This window comes from Symphalangus syndactylus, chromosome 3, assembly GCF_028878055.3.
Source record: "Symphalangus syndactylus isolate Jambi chromosome 3, NHGRI_mSymSyn1-v2.1_pri, whole genome shotgun sequence".
NCBI lineage: Eukaryota > Metazoa > Chordata > Mammalia > Primates > Hylobatidae > Symphalangus > Symphalangus syndactylus.
Window position 1 is genome coordinate 102,824,886 of NC_072425.2, and position 26,800 is coordinate 102,851,685.

At 37.8% G+C, this 26,800-nt stretch overlaps 1 pseudogene; it reads left to right on the forward strand.

Moving 5' to 3' along the window:
* Positions 1 to 2,815: 2,815 nt before the first annotated feature.
* Positions 2,816 to 26,800, forward strand: part of LOC129478554 (zinc finger protein 655-like) — a 54,793-nt pseudogene continuing 30,808 nt past the window's right edge.

Below are 26,800 nucleotides of genomic sequence, written 5' to 3' on the forward strand. Positions count from 1 at the left end.
GAACATTAGACATCACTGTCTTGACATGGGGGATGTATCACTGTCCACCCTTCTCTCAAGGGCTCCTCCCTGCTGCCATCTGACTGGGCCCCCTGCCCTCTGTTGAGACCCTCTCCTCCATCTTTTTACTTCACTTCCAAGTCCTGGCATTCTCTTACTGCTATCTCCTTGCTTCCAGGCTGCCCTGGAAACTCTTGAGTTCCTTTTTGTTTTATATGTGGAACAATTTAGCTTTTTTGTGGGGAGGTCACATATGAGCCACTACTTTGGGAATTTCCAGAAGAAATGGGGATCTCTTGAGCAGCATTTAATTTTAGTAATTGAGCCATACTATAATAATTTTCACGTAGATAAAAAGACACCAGAATGTCCCCTTGTTAAGATTAATGAGATCAGATTCTCACTGGACTATCATCTAACAAACATCTTATTATTTGAGTTAATGTGTTTTACACACTTATTCTCTTTGTATTATTGTATTGTTTTTATGGAAAAGACAATTAGCATTTCCAAAATTTTCCAGCTGTTTTTCTATATTACTCAGTTGCAGTTAGGTTGGGGGCCACGTGACTTGTTCTGGCCAGTGAACTATGAACAGAAGTAGTGTTATGTCTCTTCTGGACTGAGGCAATTGAGAGCCAGAGTGCCTTATTCTGTCCCTTTCTTCCCCTGCAGTGGAGGTCAAATGTTCTAGATGGCATAGTTACAAACTATAGAAGGGCCATCTGACCCACCCTGGATTGTGATGTGAGCAAAAAATAAATATTTATTGTGATAAGCAATTGAGATGTTTTGGATATTTGCATTAATATTTAATTGCATATCTGTGTTACTTGAGCCAATATTTTTGGAAATTGATTGAATCTAAAATCTCTAAAACAATAATGTGTGTGTGCATATCTTGATCAGAACATGCAGATGTGTCTTCACATTCCGCATGAATTACAATTTGAAAATCTTTATAATTATTAAGGCATTTGGACGTCCCATGGATGTATAAGAGAATTAATTCCATTACACTTATTCCACTATCTTAGCGCTCCTGTTCTCAAAGCCAGCAAGACATTAAATATTAAATATAAGCTTGTACTGTATTGTCCTTTCATTTACCCCTAGTTCTGTACATTCAGATACAGGTATAATATCCTGTTTGGGCCACTTTCAAATTTCTTTAGGCCTTCTCAGAAACAATTATGCAAAATTCTGGTTTGAGATTTATTTTCTTAAAAGTTTTTCAAGGCAAACTTTCTCAGGTTTTTCCAAGTAATATTTCTCTGCTATAAGGGAAGTAGAATTAATTTAGAAGCTTTCTACTTCACAGCCTATCCAAAGTTTTTGGTGACCAACCCAATGTTGTCATTGAACATGGACAATAGCAGGCCCTACTTTGGCTGCTCCAGTACCTTTTCTTCCCTCAGAGCTCAGGTGCTCCCTCACACAGGCAGATTTCAACCGTGAAATCTCCATCATATTTCTATGGCTGTCACAGAGTAGTTTTATTAGTTTTCTAGGACTGCCTTAACAAAGTACCAACACAAAGTGGCTTGTAAAGCAGAAATGTATTGTCTCCCAAGCTGGAGGCTTGAAGTCTGAGATCAAGGTGTCTGCAGGGCCCTTCTCCCTCAGAAGGCACAAGGAAAGGATCTACCCTGAGCCTCTCTCCTAGCTTCTGGTCGTTCCTTGGTTTGTGGCAGCATAACTCAGTCTTCACGTGGCTTTCTCCCTGTGTGCCTGTGTCCAGATATTTTCCTTTTTGTAAGGACACTGGTCACATTGGATTAGGGGCCCACCCTACTCTATTACAACATCATTGTAACTTAGCAAATTACATCTGCAATAACCCTATTTCCAAGTAAGGCCACATTCTGAAGTATTAGGGGTCAGGACTTCAATGTATAAATTTGGGGGTACATAATTCAACCCACAACAATCATCAGTATTTGTGATATCACTCATATAAACGTGATGGTTAACAGCAAAGGACTTAGTGGCTGACTCATTTGTGTTGGAATCCCATTTGCTGCCATTTGAACCTCTGTTTCTAAAATGGGGTCATTGATTTTTATTTTATAGGGTTGTTGAGATCATTATATAATACATGAGTAACATGATATTAGAGTAGAGCTCCTTCAATCTCAATTTTGGCCGTGGCCTCAAAAAACAAAAACAAAATAATTAATTGCAAAGTATTCACATTCTAAAGTGAGTTGCTAGACCACCTATGCAAGACATGCTTAGAGAGTATAAAACTATTTGGGCTGGTATATGCAACTACTCAGCTCTACTGAAAAAGGAATCAAGGCTGATAAGGCCAGTAGAGGGAAATTGTTTCTTAGAGAGAATTTTTCTTCCTGCTCCCAATGCTTCCCCCTCACCTCAGGTCAGGCGATAGGAACCCTTCTGAGGGCTTGAGGGCAAGTAGGACCTGATGTTTGACTCACATCTGTGAAGATTAAATGTGGGAGGCTATGTTTGGAGTTGCCTGCCTGATGGCTGCAGAGGTCCAGATGCTCTGCCACTGACAGCAGAACAATGAAGTGGGGAATTTCCTGTGTGCGCAGTGGGCTGGAGGGATGAAGCTAGCCTGGAGTCATTTCAAAAGGACTGTCTGAGGGGGCTTCCTGCCAAACTGGATCTTGGCAAAAAGAAATTGGAGTATACCATCAGATACAGAAACTGAGAGGGATTCAACACTGGCCAGCTTAGTAAGGAGCTGCGGTGGGAAGGCTGCAATGGAGGTTCTCTGAGGAAGCTCTGCCAGCACCCCAGCAGAGGAAGAATCAGCATTGGGAATCTGCCATACTAAGAGGGCTCGATGCCAGATGACATCCAGACCAGTTTAGAGGCTCTTCCCCTTTCCCAGTTTTACCTCTTCCCAGTTGTATTCCCACATGAGAGGATCCCAAGTGGGAGAGAAAGATATGAGAAATATAAGGGGAAGAGGAAAGAGAAGGGAAATGGAGAGGCATCTTACAGAGAAATTGAGCAAAAGCCAACCGTGTCCTCCTCCAGCCCCAAGGAATCTCAAGCTGGGGGTGTATGTAAGTGGACAAGAAGCACATTGGGTTATGTAATATTAACCCCAGATCGGACATTTTACTAACTAAAATGAGATCATTTTGGGGACTGACATGAATTGGAGAACTTTTGATGATCTGAGAGTGACTGATTTTATGATCTGAGACCTGCCTCATTTCATTCATGCAGTAGGAGACAATCTACCCATACAGTTTAAGTAGCATGGGAAAAAGAATAAAGGTGTGCTCTGTTTGCATCTTACTGCATTTATCCTAGCAGAAAGTCAGTACCCTGAAAACGTTGCTGTTAATCTGATGATGCTGGTAATCATTTTAGTTACAATTTTGACTGAAGAAAAACATACCAATTTTCACGGTGATGTCAATGTATAGTTCCAGAGAAACAGAAGTCACTCCAGCAATTTCATATAGAAAGAGATGTAATAAGGGTAACTACATGCTTGTCAAATCATTGGAGAGCTGGAAGAGCAGTCTCTAAACTGAGCCTCCAGAAATAACTCCCAGGAGATAACCATCAAGCTGATTTGCTAGGGGAGCTATATCTTCTGTCCCAGTCCTAAATGTGTGAAATCAGGAGTATGCCATGGAACCTTTGAGATTCTTGAACACACTGCTATAGTTGCAATCTGAGGATGGTGAAGCCACTGTCATCCTTGCAGCTACTAACTCATAACACTCATAAAGCTGGGCATTGGATATTGGAATGCTATTGCAGACAAACCCATCACCTGCATGGTCCTGCTTACCAAGCAGCAACAAACATCATAGCAGGCAGGTGGCCCTAGTCTCACTCAAAGCTATTTAATTGGAAGTATGTCACTTACAATCAGAAAGTTAGCTATGAAGGAGTCAGAGAAATCTAATTTTGAGCTTTTCAGCCTCTGCAATACAGGAAAGTAGTATAGAAGGTGTTTGGAATGGTTGCTAAAAAGCTAGGGTTTTATATCCATCACTATGGTCCCATGCATATAAAAAGACACATTATGCCACTGGCCCCAGCCTCTGTCAAAGACCAAATATTAGATTCAGCTGGGCTTCTCAAAAATCAAGTATATTGAGCTATAATATGCATATGATAAAATGCACCTATCTTAAGTGTACAATTCAGTGAGTTTGACAGATATGATGTAAATGTAATCACCACCATAATCAAGATGTGAAATCTTTCCGTCATTCCAAAAAGTTCCTTTGTGTTCCTTTGCAGGCAATCCCCTCATTTCTTCCACTCCAAGAAACCAGAGATCTGATTTATGTCACTATTGACTAGTTTTTTCTGTTCTAGAATTTCATATAAATGAAAGCCTACAGCAAAATACAGCTGTTTTTAATATTTGAAAATAGTTTCTTCTCTCTAGCCAAGAATCTAGGGTGGCATAGTGGGTTAAGGAGGGTCTTTGAAATAAGGCAAACTCAGAGCTGAATCCCAGCTTTCTACCTACAAACTTTGACCTTGTACAAGTTGCATGCGCTGAGCCCAGATTTCTTATCCGTAAAATGGTCATTTAAAACAAAAACATCTGTGAAGATTAGAACTAATGTATGAAAAGCACACAATTAGCACTACATAAATAGTAACTATCATTATTCTTCTTGATGACAGCCTATCATTTTCTGTTTATGCTAGTTTTCCAGTCAAATTCACGAAAACTATAGTGCTTCTATGGAGCATTTTATTTCTGACTTACATGCATTACTGCCACAGCAGTAATTAGAAGTTATTCTCTGGAGTATCAGATTGCCTAGGTTCACATGTGGATTCTACCACTTGCTATTTGACCTCATGCAAATTCTGAATCTTTCTGTGCCTGTTTTCTCTTCTGTAAAATGGGAATAATAATAATACCTAGGACTGGTGTGGGAATTAAATGAGATAACACATATTACCTTAGTGAGTGCTCCATAAAGGTTAACTATTATTAATATCATTATTATTGCACATTGACATTTCACTAAGATCCCACAAAGTGCATTGTGTCTCTTTACCTTCACTCAAGCTCCCTTCCCCAGAAGTATCTCTCTCTATTTGGCCAACTAAAGTCTCTCATTTCAGCCTCTGGGGACTTCTCCCTCCTATGAAATACATGTGTATCCTCTCATTTGACACTTATCCCACACTTTCTATTATCATTGAACCATAGAATGTTTGAGATGGAAAAAAATGATTCACTCAAACCTGTCATTTTACAGTAACAGAGGTCCCACTAGGATAAATTATTTCCCAAGGCCATATCTTTAAAACATAGACTAGGTCAGAACTTGGTCTCCTAACTCTCAGTGCCTATGTCTACAACGTGATTTAAAGTGCTTAACAGAATTCCTGCACATAATTCTCAGTAGTTTACTGGCTTCTTGCATGAATTCTTAAAATATACTGTGCTCAGTTAGTAATTTTTAGAGCCAAATCCAAGATCTTTGCTTGTCATAGTGCCTAAGCTCTTGTCATTCTCCAAGATTAAAGAAACGATACTCAGACCTGTCAAAATATAATCACAAAGCTTATCAGGAAAATCATCTGAAAATAAGTCATGCATATTGTATGATATGAGAAGGATATACTACATAGCAGGAGATGCTGCATAGATTTTATGCGGTAGACATAAATTCCTGCTCTGGTGTCAGTTCTTTTAGAGATTAGCCAAAAATCTAAGAAGGCTGCTATGTAATTGCAAGGAAAACACTTTTTGTCATTAGTTTAGTCTTTGGGTAAATACTTTAAAAATAAATTTCAATATCTTTAGCCCAATAAGATAAAGGTCTTTATGCTATACCCATACAAAGTAAACACAACTAGATAAAAAGTAAAATACAGGCAAAACCAATCTTGTATTTGTATGCAGGATAGCAGTTACATAGCTTTTCCAGGGCTGAGGAACTGAGAGTGTTGTCTCTGAGAGTTATGTTTATGTCCACGAGCCACTGTGGACTTTGGTGGGGAATAAATAAGGAAGTCCAGCATGCATATTCTGGGAAAGAAGAAGAAAAGAGGAAGAACATGGGAAAGGTAGGAGAGAAATCTCCTTTTGTAAAAAGAAAGTAGAAGAGCAATCTCATTTCTCCCAACTTTTCTCTCACAATTTTTAGAATGCTGTGTGTCAGGGGTTCCCAAGACCACCCCTCATTTCCAATGATTTAGTAAAAGGATTCAAATCATTTAGCATATATTTGTACTTATGGCTGATATTATTACCATGAAAAGATAGAAAGCCAAATCAAAAAAGGGAAAAGGCACATGAGACAAAGTCAGGAGAAAACCAAGCACAAGCTTCCAAGGGTTCTTTCATAGTGGAGTGGCTTAATTCCTTCAGCAATGAGTTGTGGCAACACATGCAAAGTGCTTTCTACTGGGCCAGCTCAGAAGAGACTTGTTGTCCAAGGTTTCTTTTGCTGAAGGCTTGTCAAATAGGAACTCTCTTCCTACCATATACCAAAATTCCAAGCTCCCCTCCCAGGGAGGTGTTCACCATAAACATATTGTTTACACAAACAGTATAGCCATAGTAAGTCACCTTTGTTATTTAGGCAAATTTTTAAATGTGTTCAGGAAACTTTTTAGCAGCCAAGTTCCCAGATGCCAGCCAAGGGCTGATCTTGTAAGTGGGCCTTTCTAAGGATAGCAGGCTCAGGCCTGCTATGTTAACTATTCTGCTCACACTATTTTCTTCATTCCAGCATTCAGAGAGACATAAGAATGACAACTGACATAATCTCATTTAAGATAACTCATCTGTAGCACAGACAGGCTGACTAGCTTGTTTTAAGTCATATCTAGTTAGTTGGCTAGGATAGTTCACCTGGGACCATAGGTCTGAACCCTTGGTTCTGGCTGTTAGTTGGATTCCTTGGTTCTTCTCTACTTCATGTTCACAGAGGTAGCCAAGACGCTGCAAGACAACTTCTTCTCACATGTCTGATGTCTTGGTTGGGATGGTTGGAATAGCTAGGCCTAGTGCCATGTCTATGCAGATTTACCAGGGGGATATCTTGGGCTTCCTTATACATGGTGGTCCTAGATACCTGGAGTTCTCACATAATGGTTAGCTTCCCCTAGAGCATTCTAAGAGACACAGTGGAAGTCCTAGAGGATTACTTGTCACATTCTATTAGTAAAGCAAAGTACTAAGACTTGTTCCAGATTCAAAGTGAGGAGAATTAAACTCAATAGCAGGAATAGCAAATGATCTGCAACCATCTTTAATATATTGCAATAAATAATTTATCTGAATAGCTTTACATATATCCATTTCTATTATTCTAGTTATGTACTTGGCATGTTTTATTTCTCTTACTGGATTGTACATTCCTTAAGACTAAGAAGCCAGTCTGCCTCAGTGTTCATTTCCCTACGGTGTTTAGCAGTACTTTGCTCAAAGCACACATTGAATAATTATTTGTTGAATAACTGAATATTATTAAATGCTACTTCATGCCAAGCACTATACTAAGCTCTTTAATATCTTCTTTAATCCTTACAACCTTGAGAGGTAGGTATTGTTATTATTCCCATTTTCATGTGAGAAACTGAGGCACAAAGTGGTTAAGTTATTTGCCTAAGGGCACACAGGTAGTGTCAGGATTTGAACTCAGACTGCCTCTAGAGCATATGCTAAATCATCAGACTCTCCTGCTTTCAAAGCAGGCTGAACTTTGCACAAACAGAAATCCTCGAAGAATTCAAATTATGGTACTGATCTATGCAAATATTGGAGAGGTCTTAGATCCTTTATTTAGTTTACTTAGTTCCTTTTCTATTTACTTTTTGGAGAAGTGGAGTGTAAGTATGAAGAGAATGACAAAGAATGGTAATAGGACTAAAAGGCATTCTAATGGGTAAAGCCATGTTATGTAATCTTAAATATTATGTAATTTTGAGGCATTTGTAATCTTGAAAAACTGTTTTTTTTTAAAAAAAATTGTGAAATGAACACAAAAGATGAATTTTTTTTTTCTTTTTTCTTTTCTTTTTTTATTATACTTTAAGTTTTAGGGTACATGTGCACAACGTGCAGGTTAGTTACATATGTATACATGTGCCATGTTGGTGTGCTGCATCCATTAACTCATCAGTTACATTAGGTATATGTCCTAATGCTATCCCTCCACCTCCTCCCACCCCACAACAGACCCTGCTGTGTGATGTTCCCCTTCCTGTGTCCATGTGTTCTCATTGTTCAATTCTCACCTATGAGTGAGAACATGCAGTGTTTGGTTTTTTGTACTTGCGATAGTTTGCTGAGAATGATGGTTTCCAGTTTCATCCATGTCCCTACAAAGGACATGAACTCATCATTTTTTATGGCTGCATAGTATTCCATGGTGTAGATGTGCCACATTTTCTTTATCCAGTCTATCATTGTTGGACATTTGGGTTGGTTCCAAGTCTTTGCTATTGTGAACAGTGCTGCAATAAACATACGTGTGCATGTGTCTTTATAGCAGCGTGATTTATAATCCTTTGGGTATATACCCAGTAACGGGATGGCTGGGTCAAATGGTATTTCTAGTTCTAGATCCCTGAGGAATCGCCACCCTGACTTCCACAATGATTGAACTAGTTCACAGTCCCACCAACAGTGTAAAAGTGTTCCTATTTCTCCACATCCTCACCAGAACCTGTTGTTTCCTGATTTTTTAATGATCACCATTCTAACTGGTGTGAGACGGTATCTCATTGTGGTTTTGATTTGCGTTTCTCTGATGGCCAGTGATGATGAGGATTTTTTCATGTGAAAAGATGAGCTTTTTAAAAAGTACCTGAAAAAATAAGGAAATACCATATCATGTTATGTGGGCTTTGGATTATATTTGATCCTGAACAACTGATCATTTTTATTTTTAAAATTATATGTGGTAAGATGCAGAGTCTAAGGGTTAAATATATCTGACTTCTGATATATCTGCCATTGGAAAAATAATTAGGATTAGAAACTTTTTTCTTTGATGGCCGGGCGTGGTGTCTCATGTCTGTAATCCCAGCACTTTGGGAGGCCAAGGCAGGTGGATCACTTGAGGTCAGGAGTTTGAGACCAGCCTGACCAACATGGTGAAACACTGTCTCTACTAAAAATACTAAAAATACAAAAATTAGCCTGTGTGGTGGCGGGCACCTGTAATCCCAGCTACTTGGGAGGCTGAGGCAGAAAAATCGCTTGAACCTGGGAGGTGGTGGTTGCAGTGAGCTGAGATGGCACCACTGCACTCCAGCCTGGGTGACGAAGCTAGACTCCATCTCAAAAAGACGAACAACAACAATAACAACAACAACAACAACAAAACTCTTTTCTTTGAAATAGTAATGGTAAGTGATTAACTCCCCACCGAGGCAACAATGTTACAGAAGATCCTTCCTGGGGAGAGTAGATATTTCTGATTGGAAACATTGAAGGGGAATGCGGAGTATCTGAAAGTAGAGGCGGGGAGGGGCAAGAGAGAACCCTAAACTAAAGAGGAGGACAAGCGTGAGGAGGGGGGAGGTTAAATCATGAAAGTTTTCCATAGGAAGTTTTCCCTGTGGTGGTGACTGGGACCAACAGGACTATCAGATAGGTTCTGCTGTGAATAACAGAAAACATAGGATGATAAAGGCTGGCACACATTGGAAATTTGTTTTTCAATTTGGACACAACATGGACACAACAACCTGTCTGGAGGAGAGCAGTCCAGAGCATTTTAGGAGACCTATCTTTTTCTATCCCATTGCTCTGTACTGTGGACTGACACAAGCCCATTTGGTCCCATACAACTCTTAGGGTGTTTTTGGTAGAATATACTAGATTTGAGATGAAAGTATCAGCTGCTTCTTCAACCTTGCTATCAGGTTGTATGGAAAGCAAGTCGCAGAACAAATTCTGCCACAAAAGCAATCATTTATAACAAAATATTTAATTATAAGAAAGCATAAGAATAGTTTATCTAGTCTTTTCTTTCAATTGAAGGTAGTCTCGGCTCTCCTTCCTCCAATCTCCAATCTCACCTGACATGAAAAATTGAACCAAGGCAGTTATGACAACATTCCAGAAGCAGGAATCTGTTATCTGTGTAGTCAGCATCAGGGAGCTAAAAAGCCCTTAAAACCAAATACTCAACTCAGGATCATTTAGAGATTAAGCCACGGGCATTATTCCTAAAGGTACAGACCATAGGCCACAGGTCACACTGGATTCTTTTATTCTACTCGTGCAAAGGTGGGGAGTGTCTCTAAAATATTTTAGCTAACCTTATACCTTAAATATCATTAATTTAGCCAATGACAATTCCTTTCTAGCATTCATTAGTAGACTGTTAATTTTATTCACCCTTAAAAGCCCATTTCTGAAATTCACTGAGAATATTAGCAAAGACCCAGATATGAATGACAGAAACAGTCACTTCTATGATATAGGTTTTTTAATTAGAACATTAATGCCACCTCTGGAGTGCAAGCTTTCAACTGAAATTCTAGCTGACTGCCCTTGGGTTGTAACTTAACCTGAATTGGACAAACAAAATATCTTAATTAAATATAATTGCCATCCTCAGAACATGGCTCTTACACATGCTTCTGCTTAGATCCCATTGGCAGCAACTTAGTAACATGGCCACATCCAGCTTCAAAGGAGGCTGGGAAATGCAACCTTTATTCTAGGAAGCTATGTGCCCAGAGATGATATGTATTACTACCAAGGGAGAAGAAATGAACAAGTATTTTGAGAACCTTGGAAGGTTTCCTGTGCAGAGGGACTCACCATAGTTGCTCAACACTTTCACTTGCATTGCAATAAATAAATCCTACTCCACCCTCAGACTATGGGAAACTTTCCAGGTATGAAAAATACTCTTATGTATTCCCAGAAATGGGTTAGAGTTGGGGTAATTGCTTAATGGTAGATAGATGTATTAAGGCAAAAATTTCCATCAATTATCCTATATTCTAGGTTAAAATGCCAACTCTGCATTTTAACAAGTTTGCCAGATGATTACTAAGTGCAGAAAAATTTGAGGAGCACTGTTTTTGGAGGCTTCCCTCTCTTTGCTCAACATATATGTACTTGAACATCCTGTGGTTAAGGCCAAAGTGTTTCCCCCAGCAGGGCAACTTTAATCTAGAGCACAGAAGTAAGTCTGGGAGAATCCACAAACAAGTGGTACATTGTAATTTAGATAATCAGTTACTCAACATTTCATGCCGATTAGATTATCTTATGAAAAAAGCAATTAGTGTGTTTTTTGGACTGTAATAAGGAAATAATAAAAAGAATATATTTAAAGTGGATCTAGCTGGAGAATAAAACTCTAGATAATTTCTTTTTCCAACTTTGTGATACTTTTCAAAAATTTCTTTTATGAACATAAACTATTTTAAAGTGGAAAAAATTGTTGTTATGAAAACATATTTGTTTTAGCTTTAACAATCAGTTAGATAGTTGAATAAAAAATAAATCTCTCACTGGTTTGGAAGTTAACAGCTATGGAGTGGGATATTATGAATCCACCCAAGACAAGCTTCTGCCATTGCCAAAGTAAACTGCTTATTCACAGGAGATGAGACGTGCTTATTTTGGAGTACTTTTCTTAATAGCCGACTTTTGCAACTCAAAAATTTTAATGTCATTTCCAAACATTGTTTTAAAAGTATTTTCAAATTGAAACTTGGCACGGAAGTTTAATACAATTTTCTTCTGGTAATTGAAGTGATTCAATTCAACCACATTTATTGGACAGCTGAAAGTTGCATAACTCTGAATCTTTTTTTGTTTTTTCATTTTGGAGGGAACATACAAAGGAATTAAAAGATGTGGTTGCTACATTTGGGAACTCACTTTGGAGGACTTTTGTAAAATTATTTTGTAACCCTCTTTCAAAATTAAGATTTGTTTGTGTTTAAGTAATTTTATCCTGGTTGGATATTTTTATAATTCTATATATTCTTTTAAAAACCTATAATATATCTGATTGATCTGATGTAAAAACAAGAAGAAATTCTAGCTTCAAAGGCCAAAATGCATATAAAGGTCATAATTTCACAATAGCAACTATAGAAACACATTGAAGGCATTGGGTCTTTCTCCTGTTGCTTCTGGAGAAAGAAGAAGAAGGACAAATGAAGGGAACAGAGGGCTCATGGCATTTCCCTAATCCATTTTAGGTAGCAACTCTGACAAGTGAGCTTGCAATTGAAAATTTGTGCCTGATCCTTGACTCTTGAAACAAATTTCCCCAAAAGAAACTTTTACTTTAGTGATGGGATTAAACAGTAAAAACAGTCAAGGATTAGTGAGGAAGATTCCATATTCTATCAGAGGATTTATAAAAAATTCTAATTCTTTGACACTTTAATTTGTGGAATGGGCCAGGTGTGGTGGCTCACACCTATAATCCTAGCACTTTGGGAGGCAGAGGCGGGTGGATCACCTAAGGTCAAGAGTTTGAGACCAGCCTGGCCAACATGGTGAAACCCCGTCTCTACTAAAAATAAAAAAATTAGCTGGGTGTGGTGGCATGCACCTGTAATCTCAGCTACTCAGGGAGGCTGAGGCAAGAGGAGCACTTGAACCTGGGAAGTGGAGGTTGCAGTGAGCCAAGATTGTGCGACTGCACTCCAGCCTGGGTGAGAGAGCAAGACTCTGTCACAAAAAAAAAAAAAAAAAATTGTGGAATGATTAGTATAGATATTAATTTTTACGCACAATTTTGTTAATAAAGAATTCTTTCTCTTTTGAAAAACAAAAACCAGGAAATTAAAATCATAAAATTAAAAGTTGAAAGGTTTTTTTATTGGTTAGAAAGAATTAGAAACTCACTCAAACTAGCTTAGAAAAGAAGATTAATTTCAATGTTACAGATAAGATATATCACAGAACTGTGTGAAACTGGGCCTCATACAAACTAGAAAGCTGTTTAGAACCAATATTAATTCTCTCTCACTTAATCTCAGCTTCTTTTTCCACAACTATACCACTTTTATCTCTCTAAAAATCAATTTCATTTGCTTACTCATCATCTTGCAAATGGCTTCCACCACCACTAAGCTGACTTTGCCACTCCAATGTCCATCCCTGACTTGTAACAATCTCTGTATTTTATAGTTTAAAATAATGATGGAGGGAATCTGATTGATGCAGATCATCTGTTCTAGTCAAGCCATACCAATCAGAGGTCTCTGATAAACCAACAGATTAGCTGCCCATTTGGAGCAGATACCTGACCTAATCATCCATGGCTTGGGGAAGAAGAGGTAGCATGTAATGTGTTGGACTGCTTATTCTTCTGGGTATATATTTACTTCAGGTAAAAGAAAGGAATAAATAACGTACTTGACGTTGGGCTTAGCAAACTTAATATCTATGAGGTGAAGCTATAGAAGACAATGCACATGAAAGAATTACATAAGTTGACTAAATGGCCCAATGAATAATAATATGACAAAAAGTACCAAAGGGTGAGAATCCAATATGATCCGTAGTGATACCATATTATGACAATATGGACTGTTGAAAAGCTGAAGGATTATCAGATATGCCAAAAAAGAAAAAAAAGTATGCGTTCCTAAATAATGAATAAACAGTTACAGATAAAAATTAACATTAAATTATCTAAAGAATTCTGATTCAAGACAGCTGACGAAGCACATGCTTAGGAATAAAATTATATAAAGAATAAGAACAAAAATAAAATATATAAAAAATAAAAACAAAAATAAAATTATATAAATAATAAAAATAAAGTATATAAAGAATAAAAACAAAAACAGCACAATAAAAAGAATGAGGGAATAATTGGTAGACAAGAGATTGCAATACATTTCTGGAAGTTTTCTCAAGATTGATGAAGCTGAGTAGAGACAGCCATAGCCGAGGCAGCACCATGAAGCTGACTGTCCTGGCAGACACCCAGAAAGGCTGTAGTAGATAGAGTGGGAAATGGGTTTGAGAAGTTGGACTGAAAGGATTTGCAGGCAGCCATTTGCCCCAAGCCAAAAATTAGAGGGTTTAAATAATCTTAAGACATTGCCCAGGAAAAAATTGGACAGATGGCAAGGGAAAGCACTCTCAGAGTAAATACCTCTTAAGTCTGGCATTTAAAGGTTCCCAGAGTTACAGCTGGCTTCACGCCTGCACACACACACACTACTGAAGCCTGTCATTAACCAGTCCTGACTATGCCCACAAAGCTCCCAGAAAATCTTTATATGGGCCATATTCTTTTTAAAAGTCTTCATTTTGGCATAATTTTAGATTTACAGAAAAGTTGGAAGAGCCGGGCGCGGTGGCTCACGCTTGTAATCCCAGCACTTTGGGAGGCCGAGGCGGGCGGATCACAAGGTCAGGAGATCGAGACCATGGTGAAACCCCGTCTCTACTAAAAAATACAGAAAATTAGCCGGGCGTGGTGGCGGGCGCCTGTAGTCCCAGCTACTCGGAGAGGCTGAGGCAGGAGAATGGCGTGAACCTGGGACGCGGAGCTTGCAGTGAGCCGAGATTGCGCCACTGCACTCCAGCCTGGGCAAAAGAGCAAGACTCCGTCTCAAAAAAAAAAAAAAAAAAAGAAAAGAAAAGTTGGAAGAAAAGTGCAAAGAATTCCCATATACCTAAGTTTCTGAAATATTGACATTTTAACATATGTACTTTATCCTTTTCTCTCTCTCCATAGATATATAGAGAGATAGATGGATGAATAGATAGATATGCAATTTATTTTTGTGGAACCATTTCAGAGTTGTAGACATGATGCCCCTTTATACTTAGATATTCCAGTGCCTATTTCTTAAAAACATTCTCTTGCATAATTAGAGGAAGAATATCAAATGCAGGAAATTAATACTGATATAATACTATTATCTAAATATAGACCTTATTCAGATTTCGCTGATTTTTTAAAAAATCCTTTTTAGGAAAGGAAATTTCCAGATCATGTTGCATTCAGTTGTCTTATGTCTTTAATCTCCTTTAATGGGGCCCAATCTCCTAGTCTTTGTGCTTCATGGTATTGACATTTGAGATGACAAGTCAATTATTTTGTAGAATGTCTCTTAGTTTGAGTTTGTCTAATGTTTCCTCATGATTAAACTCAGGTTGTGCACTTTTGGCAGGAATACCACCGAAGTCAGTGTTTTCCTCAGTGCATATCTTGTGATAAGGCACGTCATGTAGATTTACCCCATTATTGTCTCACTCTTAGTGTGAGCAGGAACCAAGGATCAATAAACATCAGATGAAAGTCTCTAACATGAAAAGGAAAACCCAAGATAAACCAACGGGAAAAAAGTGACATCAAAAGAAAGAATTCAGGGAACAGAAGTGTACTTCAAAATAGGACAGACTTTCCAACTAGTGACTTCTGAGATTTGAAAAGCTATTGCATACACAAAACAAGAAAATACATGCTATGAAAAAGAAATAACTCTTAGAAAATGAAATTATAATTGCAGAAATTTTTGTAAAAAAGTTTTAAAGATGAAATGAAGGCATTCACCTGGAAAATAAAAAGAGAGAGGGATCAAAAGATAACAGATAAAATACATAACGGATCACCGTAAGAATTCTGTATTAGGAATGGATTTGACTGCATACAGTAGAAAAATCACAAAATGATAGAAGATTGAAAAGACATAAGTTTTTCACTCACATAAAAAAAATTTTGAGGTGGACTGGTGACTTCAGTGAGGCATTAGGGTCACCGGGCTCTTACCTTCCCATTCTATCATCTACCAAATGGTTTGTTTCATTCTTGTTTTTAAGACAGGGTTTTGCTTTCTTGCCCAGGCTGGCATGCAGTAGTGTGACCATAGCTCACTATAGTCTCGACCTCCTTGGCTCAAGCGATCCTCCCACCTCAGCCTCCTAAGTAGCTGGGACTACAGGCACAAGTCACCATGTCCAGGTAATATTTTTATTTTTGGTAGAGACAGGGTCTCACTATGTTACCCAGGCTGATCTCAAACTCCTGGGCTCAAGTGATCCTCCCACCTCGGCCTCTCAGAGTGCTGGGAATACAGGCTGAGCTACGACTCCCTGCCCTAAATGGTTTCCATGTGCACGGCAACCTCATGGTTCAAGATGGCTGCTGGAACTGCATCCTTTAAGTCTAAATCCAGACAAGAAAAAGAAGGGGAGTCGGGGTGGTGTGGGGAAAGGCCCTTCTAAGCTGTGGGAACTAACTTTAAGCAGCTTTTCATTAATTCCGTTTATATCTCACTGGCCAAACCTAGCTGCAAGGAAAGTTGGGAAATGTAGTCCTTTATTCTGGGCAACAATATGATGTTAAAAAGATCAAGATGTGCTTATTAAGGAAGGGAGTGTTGATATTCAGCTAGGCAGCTAACAGATTCTGCCACAGGGTTTACTATGCAAAATAATTTCCAGTGCAGGAGATATAAATCATTAAATTAAAAGTGTTTAACAAATACCAAACAGGACATATTTTTTATATGCATAGGCATAGTATAACTATTAATAGTTTGAAATTTTAGAAATCTAGGGACTTTTACAAAATGGTGTAATTCCAAATAAAACAGAATATGTTTAACAAATATATAAAGGATGCTCAACCTTGTTAAAAAATTAGAGGCCTGGCCTGCAAATGAAAACAAAAGTGAAATATTTTTCAGGATCAACTTGGAAAAATTAAGATATTGAAAATATCCCTTGTCAGTGAAGGTTTTGAGGAAGAGTTTTCTCATCACCTGTTGGTATAAGTATAAATAAATTTAGCTTTGGGGGGATGAAATTTTGGCAGCATTTATTTTAAAAAAATGGTTTTCTATTGCTGCTGTAACAAATTACCACAAACGTGGTGACTTAAAACAACACATATTTAAAGACACACACAAATTTATTAATTTAAGATCTGTAGGTCAGAAGTCTGGTATGAGTCTCACTGGATTAAAATCAAAGAGTCATCAGGACTGTGTTCTTTTCTGGAAACTCTATGATCTATTCCTAGGATCTAGGGTTTCTAGGCTCTAGAATCCGTTTGCAGCTTATTCTGGTTGCTAGCAGAATTCAGTTCCTTGCAGATAATATGTAAATCCAAACTGCCTGTGGTCCTGCTGGCTATCAGCTGAGGGCAGTTCTATCATTTAGAAACTGCCTGTACTTTTGGCTCATGGTTATAGTCTTTTCTCTTCAAAGCCGGCAATGGCAGCTCCAGTCCCTCTCACGATTCAAATCTCCTCCTTCTGTTTCAAGTTTGATCCAGAGAGGAAAGTTGTCTACTTTCGAAGACTTGTGTGATTAAATTGAGTGCACTCAGGCAATCCAGACTAATCTCCCCATCTCAAGGTCAGTAACCTTAATTATGCCTGTCAAATCTCTTTTGCTGTGTAAGATAGCAAACTCACAGGTTCTGGGAATTAGGACACGGACATGTTTGAGGGGGGTGAGGAGGAGGAGGAGCATTATTCGGTCCACTACAGTGAAATATACACATTCCCTTTTATCTAGCAATTATACACATAAACACAACTCACATACTCTAAAACCTGAGATGAGAGAGAGGAGAACAGAAGACTTAATTACCAGCATCAAACTTCTTATCAGCATCATGAAATGCTAAGAAAAATATGGAGCAAGGCTTTCCAAGTTCTGGGAAAAGTAATTTAAAATACAGGTTGCGATGTTATTGTTTTAAATAATAATTTATATAGTAATTTAAAATACAGGTTGCTATGCTATGCTATTGTTTGGCTAACCAAACAATCAATAGGAGGAAAAAGGCATTTCAAATAGTTAAGTATTAGGAATTTTATCTCCAATATACCCTTTAAAAAAATGTTCCTTGAGGATGGATTTCAGCAATGACAGAATAACTTAAGAAAGAGAAAGGTAGGGGACGCTGGAGCAGTCTCTCCAACCCAGGGAAGCAGGTCGTTGAGGCCTCAGGACATTTGCTGGCAGCAGCATGAAGAGCAATAGCCTACACTGGAGCAGGAGGATTGAGGACTCCAGATGGGAGCTGTTTGGGCAAAGACTGAGGTGGATTGGCCTGGTTTATCATCGAGAGCTTGAAAAACTTTAGGATATAAGAAAGGTACAGAATACGTGTACAAAATGAAAAGTCATGTCCTGTTTAAGGCAATTGGTGAGGGGTAAAACAAAGAAACAAAAAACCCACACGTTTTTGAAATTTTTGAGCTGGAACAAGGAATAGTCTCTTTTGAGCAATACTGCAGTCATGGCACTGACCCTGTAAAGAACAATTCCTCCACATAAGCCTAGTCCCAACCTGGACATGTCTGTATGTAATGACTTAATGTGAGGAAAGATCTTGAAGGGTGTGTACTGTGGTGTTAATAGTGATTGTAGTTAGGGATGGGATTCTGAGTGATTTTTTCTTTCTGTTTATCTGTATTTTCTAAGTTTTTGAAAGTAATCCTATATTTTATTATTTGCAATCTAGATTGTGTCACTGTCTTTTAAAACAGGGTAAAGAAAATAGTGATATTATTATGGGGGGGAACCATGAGCTTTAGAGATAGAAGATGCCTTCAAGTCCTGACTGTAGTACTTACGAGCAGATCACGCTATATTCTTTTAAGATCTTGCAGGACCAGCTAAGAGGCCAAAAGCTTTAAAAAGAACTTCAGGCATACATTCAAATTTCCTGGGCCCTAATTTGGGAAGAACTTGCTAGGCATGGGAGACTGAGGGAGGAACAAGATACAGTCCCTATCCTAAAGATACTCCAAGTCAGAATGGGAGCTAACCAGGAAATCTTTAGTGGCTTCACAGTAGCAACGGCTGTGCTTAGTGTAAAACATGGAGTGCCCTTGTACTCCAGCAAAGCCCTCCTCAGACTAGGCAGGGTCCAGTGTGGTTTCTCATAAGAGGTGACCTACGACAGATGTATTCTGAAAGACAACTAGTAATAAGCCGGATGGAGGACTTAGGAACAGGCATTCCGGGCAGGGCAAAAGGCATTAGCTGGCTTCCATTCTTCCTCTTTATCTGGGCTGGTTCTGGCATTGAAACCTCACTACAAATATTTGTTCTTCTTTGCCACTGCCGTGCATGTGTGTTACTTGGGCTAATATTTGCTTTTGTAGAAGACTGCACTTAACAATGCTTAATGGTGTGTATTGTGTAGATGGCCTGAAAGATTGTGGATTACCTGAGTTTTCCTGTTTCCTTTTGAACCTTAGAAAACATCGAGATAATTCTCTTCTGCTCTTACACATTTTCTTCATGCACTGAACAACTTGAGTCTGTAAAAATAACTCAAATGATGCAATATCTCATTTCTAATTTCTTGGCAATAACCAAGGAGAATCTTTCTGATTGTTAGTGTGGGAACGGGGAGGCATAGCATGTTGCGCACCACAATAAAATTGGGTCGGGTTATCTTTTGAGGTGACCTCTGGCGTTTTTTAATTATAGAAACAGCTACATGTTTCTGTGGTTACAGAGATCCTGGTTAGACTACTCAAAGTGATGAGAGGCTCAGGAATAACTACAATGTGCAATTTTATTGTTTGTGAATTAATATGTTAAAAATTAGTAGCAGATTTGTTTTCCTTCACAGTTTTCACACAATTTAAGAATAAAAGCTAATTGTAGCTTATGCTTCCTTATGTGGTTTATGTATTCACTCTTTGGTCCTAAGAATCCTAAAGACAAGTTTTACACCTGCAGGCTTTACTTTATGTTATGGAAAAGCTCTCTGGAGTGCTGGAGGCAAGGAAGTTGTCTCTCTTCCAGCTTAAGCCTAGTGAAGGAGCAGAGGAAGGGTCTTCTGCAGGGATGAGCCCCTTGTGCAAAGCCAGCAGGGCTTGGTTTGTTCAAGGAACGGCAAGTGATTGGATGACTGGCTTGCAGCTGGGTGGGATTGGGTGAGGGATGAGGCTGAAGAGATGGGTTGGTAGTCATGCAACCGAAGTGCAGGTTCAATTATTTGCCACTTGCAGAGGCCAATTAACAAGAACAAGGTCTGGTATAAAGAAAGTGACTTTTTATTCCAAAACTAGCTTAGGGGAAGGAGTATAGGATCCGTCCTTAAGTATACTGCTTCACCTTTGGAGCAGAAAGCGGGCACTTTTAAAAGGCAAAGGAGGACACAAGCAGGTGAGGGGTTTTGTGCTAGCTTGGTGCCTTATCTATCAGGCAGTCAAGCTGGTGTTTTCATGGGCAGAAATGAGTTGTAATGGTGGCCAAAAACTCTAGCGGGCATACTTCGGATTGTAAATTGACTGTTATCTCTCGGGGCAACCTCCTGGTGGGGAAGAGTTCCATTCTGGAGCTTCTAAGCACACAGTTAGATGAATTTGCCCTATAAGGAGTATCTGCTGAAGAGGAGGTAAAGACTATAATTGCATTTCTAAAGAGCTAAGTAGGAAGTGGGAAAAAGGAAAAAGAGAAGAGACAGAAAAAATAATTAAATCTATCTCTTAGAAAAATGGGAGTATTCAGTGACAGTCTGGGGCAGATCACAAAGGGTCCTATGTTCTCCTTGTATACTACCCTACCCAACCTCTAGGCTCTTCTTCTTCCACTATCTCCTGTATATTGATCTTCTCAGAGTAGAGATCTGATCATTTTGTTTTCCACTTCAAACAAAATAGAACATAACACTTCACTAGCTCCTTGTTGCCCAATGAATAAGAACAAATTCTTTAGATAAGTTTTGAAACTTTTTTCCTACCTTCTTCTACCAACCTTATTCTTTGGCTAATTTAGTCATTTTCCAAATGCTCCTTACTTTTTCAAACCTCTATGCTTTTGCTCTTGTGCCATTCTGCCATTCCTTTTTTTCTAGAATGCTCATTCCCTGTCTCTACCTAGGAAGACTTGCCCATCTTTGAGGGCCTAATGCAAATGTGATTTCTTACTGGGTGAGATCTGAGGGTGAGGTGGGTCCTGCCTTTAATCCCTGTGCTTTGGGGAGGATCACTGGAGCCCAGGAGTTCGATGTTCCAGTGAGCTATGAATATACCACTGCACTCCAGCCTGGGCAACAGAGCCAGACCCTGTCTCAAAGAAAAACAAAAGTAAAAAAAAGAAAAGAAATGTGATTTCCTTCATCCAGTTGTACTGTCATTCCAGGTAGAAGTGACTTTTATCTATACTTGGCTAAGCTTAATTTTTAAAAACTTTGAGTATAATTTACATGTACTTCCTTACATACTTACCTAAATGTAAGTATACAGGTTGAAGAAGTTTCACAAACTGAACACACTGGAATAATCAAGAATCAGAACACTACTAGCACTCCAGAAACCCTTTCTCCAGTCACTACTCCCACCTAAGGGTAACTACAACTCACACTTTGGGGTATAGATTAATATTGAACTGTATAAAAGTGGAATTATAACACGTGCACTCTCTTGCATCTAGCTTCTTTCTCCTAACATTCTGTTAATGAAATTCATATTGTTATAGTTATTTGTGAATGATTCGTTCTTGTGGTGGTACAGTATTCCATTGTGTGAATACTATCACAATCTAGTTATGCATCTGTCCATGGGCTTTTGGCTACATTTAACATTCTGATGTATGTCTTTTGGTGAAAGTATGTATGCATTTTTGTTGTGTATAGAGGTAAGAGTAGAGTTGTTGGGTCATGGGGTATGTATATGTAGATACTGCCACACAGTTTTCCCAAGTGATTATATCAATTTACATACCCACCATTAATGTACAAGAATTCCAGTTGTTCAACATCCTCACTATTACTTGAAATCTCTAAACTGGCTGGATGTGGTGGCTTACACCTATAATTCTAGCACTTTGGGAGGCTGTGGTGGGAGAATTGCTTGGGAGGCTGTGGTGGGAGGCTGTGGTGGGAGAATTGCTTGAGGCCATGAGTTCGAGACCATCCTGGGCAACATAGTGAGACCCTGTTTCTCCATTAAAATGTTTAAAAATAAAAAGAATTTAAAAATTAGAAAAATCTTTAATCTTTTTTTTTTTTTTTTTGATACAGAGTCTCGCTCTGTCACCCAGGCTGGAGTGCAGTGTCATGATCTTGGCTCACTGCAAGCTCCGCCTCCCGGGCTCACACCATTCTCCTGTCTCGGCCTCCCGAGTAGCTGGGACTACAGGTGGCCACCACCACACCTGGCTAATTTTTTGTATTTTTAGTAGAGACAGGGTTTCACCGTGTTAGCCAGGATGGTCTTGATCTCCTGATTTTATGATCTGTCCGCCTTGGCCTCCCAAAGTGCTGGGATTACAGGCATGAGCCACCGTGCTGGGCCTTTAATCTATTTTATTTTTCTGATTCTGATGGCACTGCATTGTGATTTTAATTTGCATTTCTTTGATTATGACCTAGAGTCCTTGTTTTTTTTAAAAATATTCATGTACCCTTTATTATTCTATGATGTCTTCTATTATGTATATTTGTGTACGTGTCTGAGAGCAGAGATTAAATCTTGAATATATTCGTACACTTCAGGTTATCTAACTTTTGTATAGTTAGTAATCAATAAGTATTTATTGAATAAATATGTAATCATTATTACCACTAATTATTTATTTTGTGCCAGGTACTATAATTAGCATTTTATATACATCATTATATTTGTTTGACACCCAAATGCTTTTAGATAGCTAAAAGTATTCCCCTTTTCCAGATAAGGAAATTAAAGGTCAGAGAGTTTAAGTGATTAAGTTTTTCTACTAGGTTTTCAACTAGTGAATGAAGGAGCTGAAATTTAAAGTTTTATCTCTTTTATCTTAATTACCATGCAAAAAGGGAGCATGAAAGAAAATGTGAGTTTTTTTTTTTTTAAAGTGTCTGGTTGCAAGAAACAGAAACCAATTTGAAATGGCCTAAACAAAGAAGGGAGAATTTATTACAAGAATTTAAGGGCCATATGAAGAGGGCAGTATTTGGGAAACAAGGAAAGAAGAGGATCAGTTTTGGAAAGCCATTAGGAATCTGGGATATATTCTCTTTCCATCTTTGATCTCTCCATTTCTGCCTTGTGTCCATGTTACTATTTTCCTCTTGCTTTAGCTTTCTCTGCTGATCTGCGCTTATGACAGAATACAGCAACTCCACAGCTCCCAAGCATACAAATTGCACCTACAGCCATGAAAATAGACTGGCTGGCTTTCCTTTGGTCTGGATTCCACATTCCTGAGAAGAAAAATGATTAGCTCAAACCAGGCCAAATTTTCCAATTAACTATATCCACATGAGTGGGGAGTTACAGACTACCAATATGATTCCTAGAAACCCAAGCTATTAATTGGGGAGCCATTTCCAGAGAAGGGAATGGCTCATGACTTCAGTAGACCCTTCTAAAAGCATCTATCCCAGAGTTCCCATCCAGGCAATGCAGAGGCCCAGAGCCACGTATAAAGGAGGGTTGTCTTTCTTCCTGAGAACTCTGAAAATTTGACACAGGTCTCAGTTAATTTAAAAGTTTATTTTGCCAAGGTTGAGGATGTCCCCATGACACAGCCTCAGGAGGTCCTGACAACATGTGCTCAAGGTGGCTGGGGTACAGCTTAGTTTTATACATTTTAGGGAGACATGAGACATCAATCAATATATATAAGAAGTACAGTCAATATATGTAAAAAGACAGGTGAGACAGGAAGGGTTGCATTATTTTGAGTTTCTGCTTAGTCTTTCCAAAAGAGGCAATCAGATATGCATCTCAGTGAGCAGAGGGGTGACTTTGAAAATAATGGGAGGCAGATTTGCCCTAAGCAGTTCCCAGCATGACTTTTTCCCTTTAGCTTAGTGATTTGGGGGCCTCAAGATTTGTTTTCCTTTCACATTTACCCTCTTTTCTTTTTTAAAATATTTTGGAGACAGCATTTAACTAGAAAATGAGTCTTTGGTCTCAGGTTTCACCTGATCTTTCCTGGCTAGGATGGTTTATTCCTAGAAGAGCAAATAGTGGAAGAAGAAGGGAGAAAAAACAAGAAACAAAAGAACACTCCCGGAAAATCAATATAGGCCCCACTACTCTGAAGTCTATATATCAGTAGCAGGTATGAAAGTGGCTTATGTATGTAAATAGGTGGCTGTTATTTTCTTCTGAACTTTAAGTTGTCTAGTTTCAGTTTGCAGGGCTTTAAGAAAGCACAGCTTGGTTTTCAGTGACTCCCAGTTAGGAAAAATTGAAAAGAAAAAAAAAAAAGAAGGAAAAAAAAGAAAAAAAAAATTGAAAACATTATTTTGAAGACTTGTAGTCAAGAGAAAATTAGAATTTAGCCCAAACTGTAGAAATAATAAAAATTGAAAAACATTAGGAAAGACTAGAATCTAACAACAGGTGTACAATTGTTTTTGAAATATAATATTTCTCTCTCTAGTTTCCCATTTTTGCTAAAGACAAATCATGGTAGGATTGGTTTGCTTTATTATACTTGGCCTAATTACTTATATACAGTGCAAAAAATAATTATTTTTTACATAGGCTTTATATTGGCTCTGATGGAACTTTGTTCCATAGAAGGAATCCCAGATAAGATGTTTTTAAAGCAGAGCCCAGCCATGGATTTGTGCCATCAAATATCTATGAGTTGGGTGAATTTTCTCTCCTCTTGAGGTTCCAAGATAAACCGGGGGCTTCTGTGCCTGTTAGAAGTGACATTCTTTACTTACCACAGGTCAGAAACCCTGTACAGGGACTATGTACACAAAATATGAGGCCAATTTTTTCAAGGGCTTTATTGGCTCCATAAGTCAAGTTTGATTCCTTAAACGAAAGCACACCATTCCAGTCAAAGCCTTGGTAAAACAAGCAGTTTCTCCAATTGTGGTCTGTTATTAATGAAAACAGATTCTTATTACACTTATGCAAATAACTGTATTGCCATAAGTTAAGAATACTTACAAATAGTTTCCAAATTCTGGAGAAATCAGTTAGAGAAACAAATATGCTCCAAATTTTGTTTATGGGAGTATACTAAATTGTTAAAAGCTGCCAGTAGCTCAAAAGAAAAGTTTTAAGACTCTGAAAAACAAAACAAAAGATCAGCAACATTTTAAGCAAAAAGTCAAAAAGATCAGTTCAGTCCATGCAGTTAATTCCTGTTCTGCTTGATACTTATGAATATTTTATAGCTCTCCATGAGTCCTGAAAGTTTTTCCTCTATTCTGATGTCACAATCTCCAAAGTTATCAGAAACCTGCATTCAAGAGCACCTGTTAGAGTTTTGTAGCTGATTATAAAACCACCTTCTAAAGAGGACCAAAACAAGACAAAAATTGTCCATGGATGACAAAAAGTTTTAGGACAGCCATAGTCAAAAACACAATTGAAAAGGACATTTGTTACCTCTGTGGCACACAATAATTTTAATATAACAATTATGATTATTACTGATAATGTACACTGAGTTATATAGAATTATAGGAATTTCCCATAATTTTGGAACACATACTAATAACATATTTTACAAATACAGCCCTCAAAAAACCAACACCATTTCATATTTGACAATGCTTCCTATATAATTTTTGTACCAAATAAGCTAAATTATGTTATTTTCTGGACTTTAGGGAACCTAATATGTTAAAGCTTTAATTAGGTCAGAAAAAGACATAATTTATAATTTGATTTTGGAAAGTTTGTCAAATATCAAAGGTTTTAAACACTTGATATCACAAAATAGGAACACAGGTCATTGTAAAATAAGTCATTCATTTAACCAAAGTGATAACTTCTGGACTTTAAAAAAAGGCAAGAACCTTTATTCTTTGAGAAGAGACTTAATTTTCCAAACCATAAGCCCCAATAAAAACAGCATGAATCCAATTAAATTTGTTTTTCAAAATTTTATAAACAATCTATAAAATTTTTAATCTTGACCATAAGATATAGCTTCCATAGCACTTTATAATCTTTATGGCCTTCACTAAGGAGTTGGTTAACGCTTTGAGAAAACCTTGTTAATCTGACACAGCGGCCCATATGCTGGTCTTGCATCAGTGTGCCTTTGACATTAATGATTGATTTATAAAGAAGCTTAACTTATTTTATCTTTCAAAATTGGCCCTTACAATATTGTGTGCCCATCTCTTCTGTGATAGTCCCTGGGCCTTGAGGAGTTGAAATAGCTTTAATTTCTTGCCCTGTGTCGCAGAAATGCAGTTTATTTTGACTGGCGTCTTCTACAGGGCCTGAAGATGAGGCTTTAATTGCTGTTGGTGTTTAAGATGTAGCAGGACTTTGTGTCCTTTTTAGATCCAAGAGTCAAAGCCCTGTAACTCAATGTCACAAGGACTTTAAAAGCACATACAGGAAAATACATGGATGTAACAACCTTAATAAAAAAAAAATTTTTTAATCTCAGTTTTTTTTCCCTAAGCAAACCAGAACTTAATAATAATATTTGGACTTTCTGATTTGTCCTGAACATCCCTCCTTTTTAAACAACCAGTCATTTTATTTTAGGACTAAAGTTTACCATATAAGATTCTTTTTCATATAAAATTATTTCTCTTTAAGCTTTCTTACCACACACACACAAAAATACCTCTTTTTTTTTTTTTTATAACTTTACATCTCTTTTTATTTCATGGTTCCTTTTACCTTGTTTTATATATAACCTTTAAGTAAGCTTTGAATTAGACAAAAATTTTTCACCTTTTTTTTTTAAAAAAGACATTTTTTTTTTTGCAAGAATATTTTCCTACAATATATATTTATTGGAAAATACTCAAATAATGAAATAAATATTATTTGATTTAATATAACTTTATATTCTAAATTATGAAATTATGACTGGTTTGTCTACAAGTATTTATCCCATTACATTTATCTATTTTATTTTAATTGTCTATCTAGATTATTTATGAAAACTGTGATAGTCATGAATTTAAAGTTA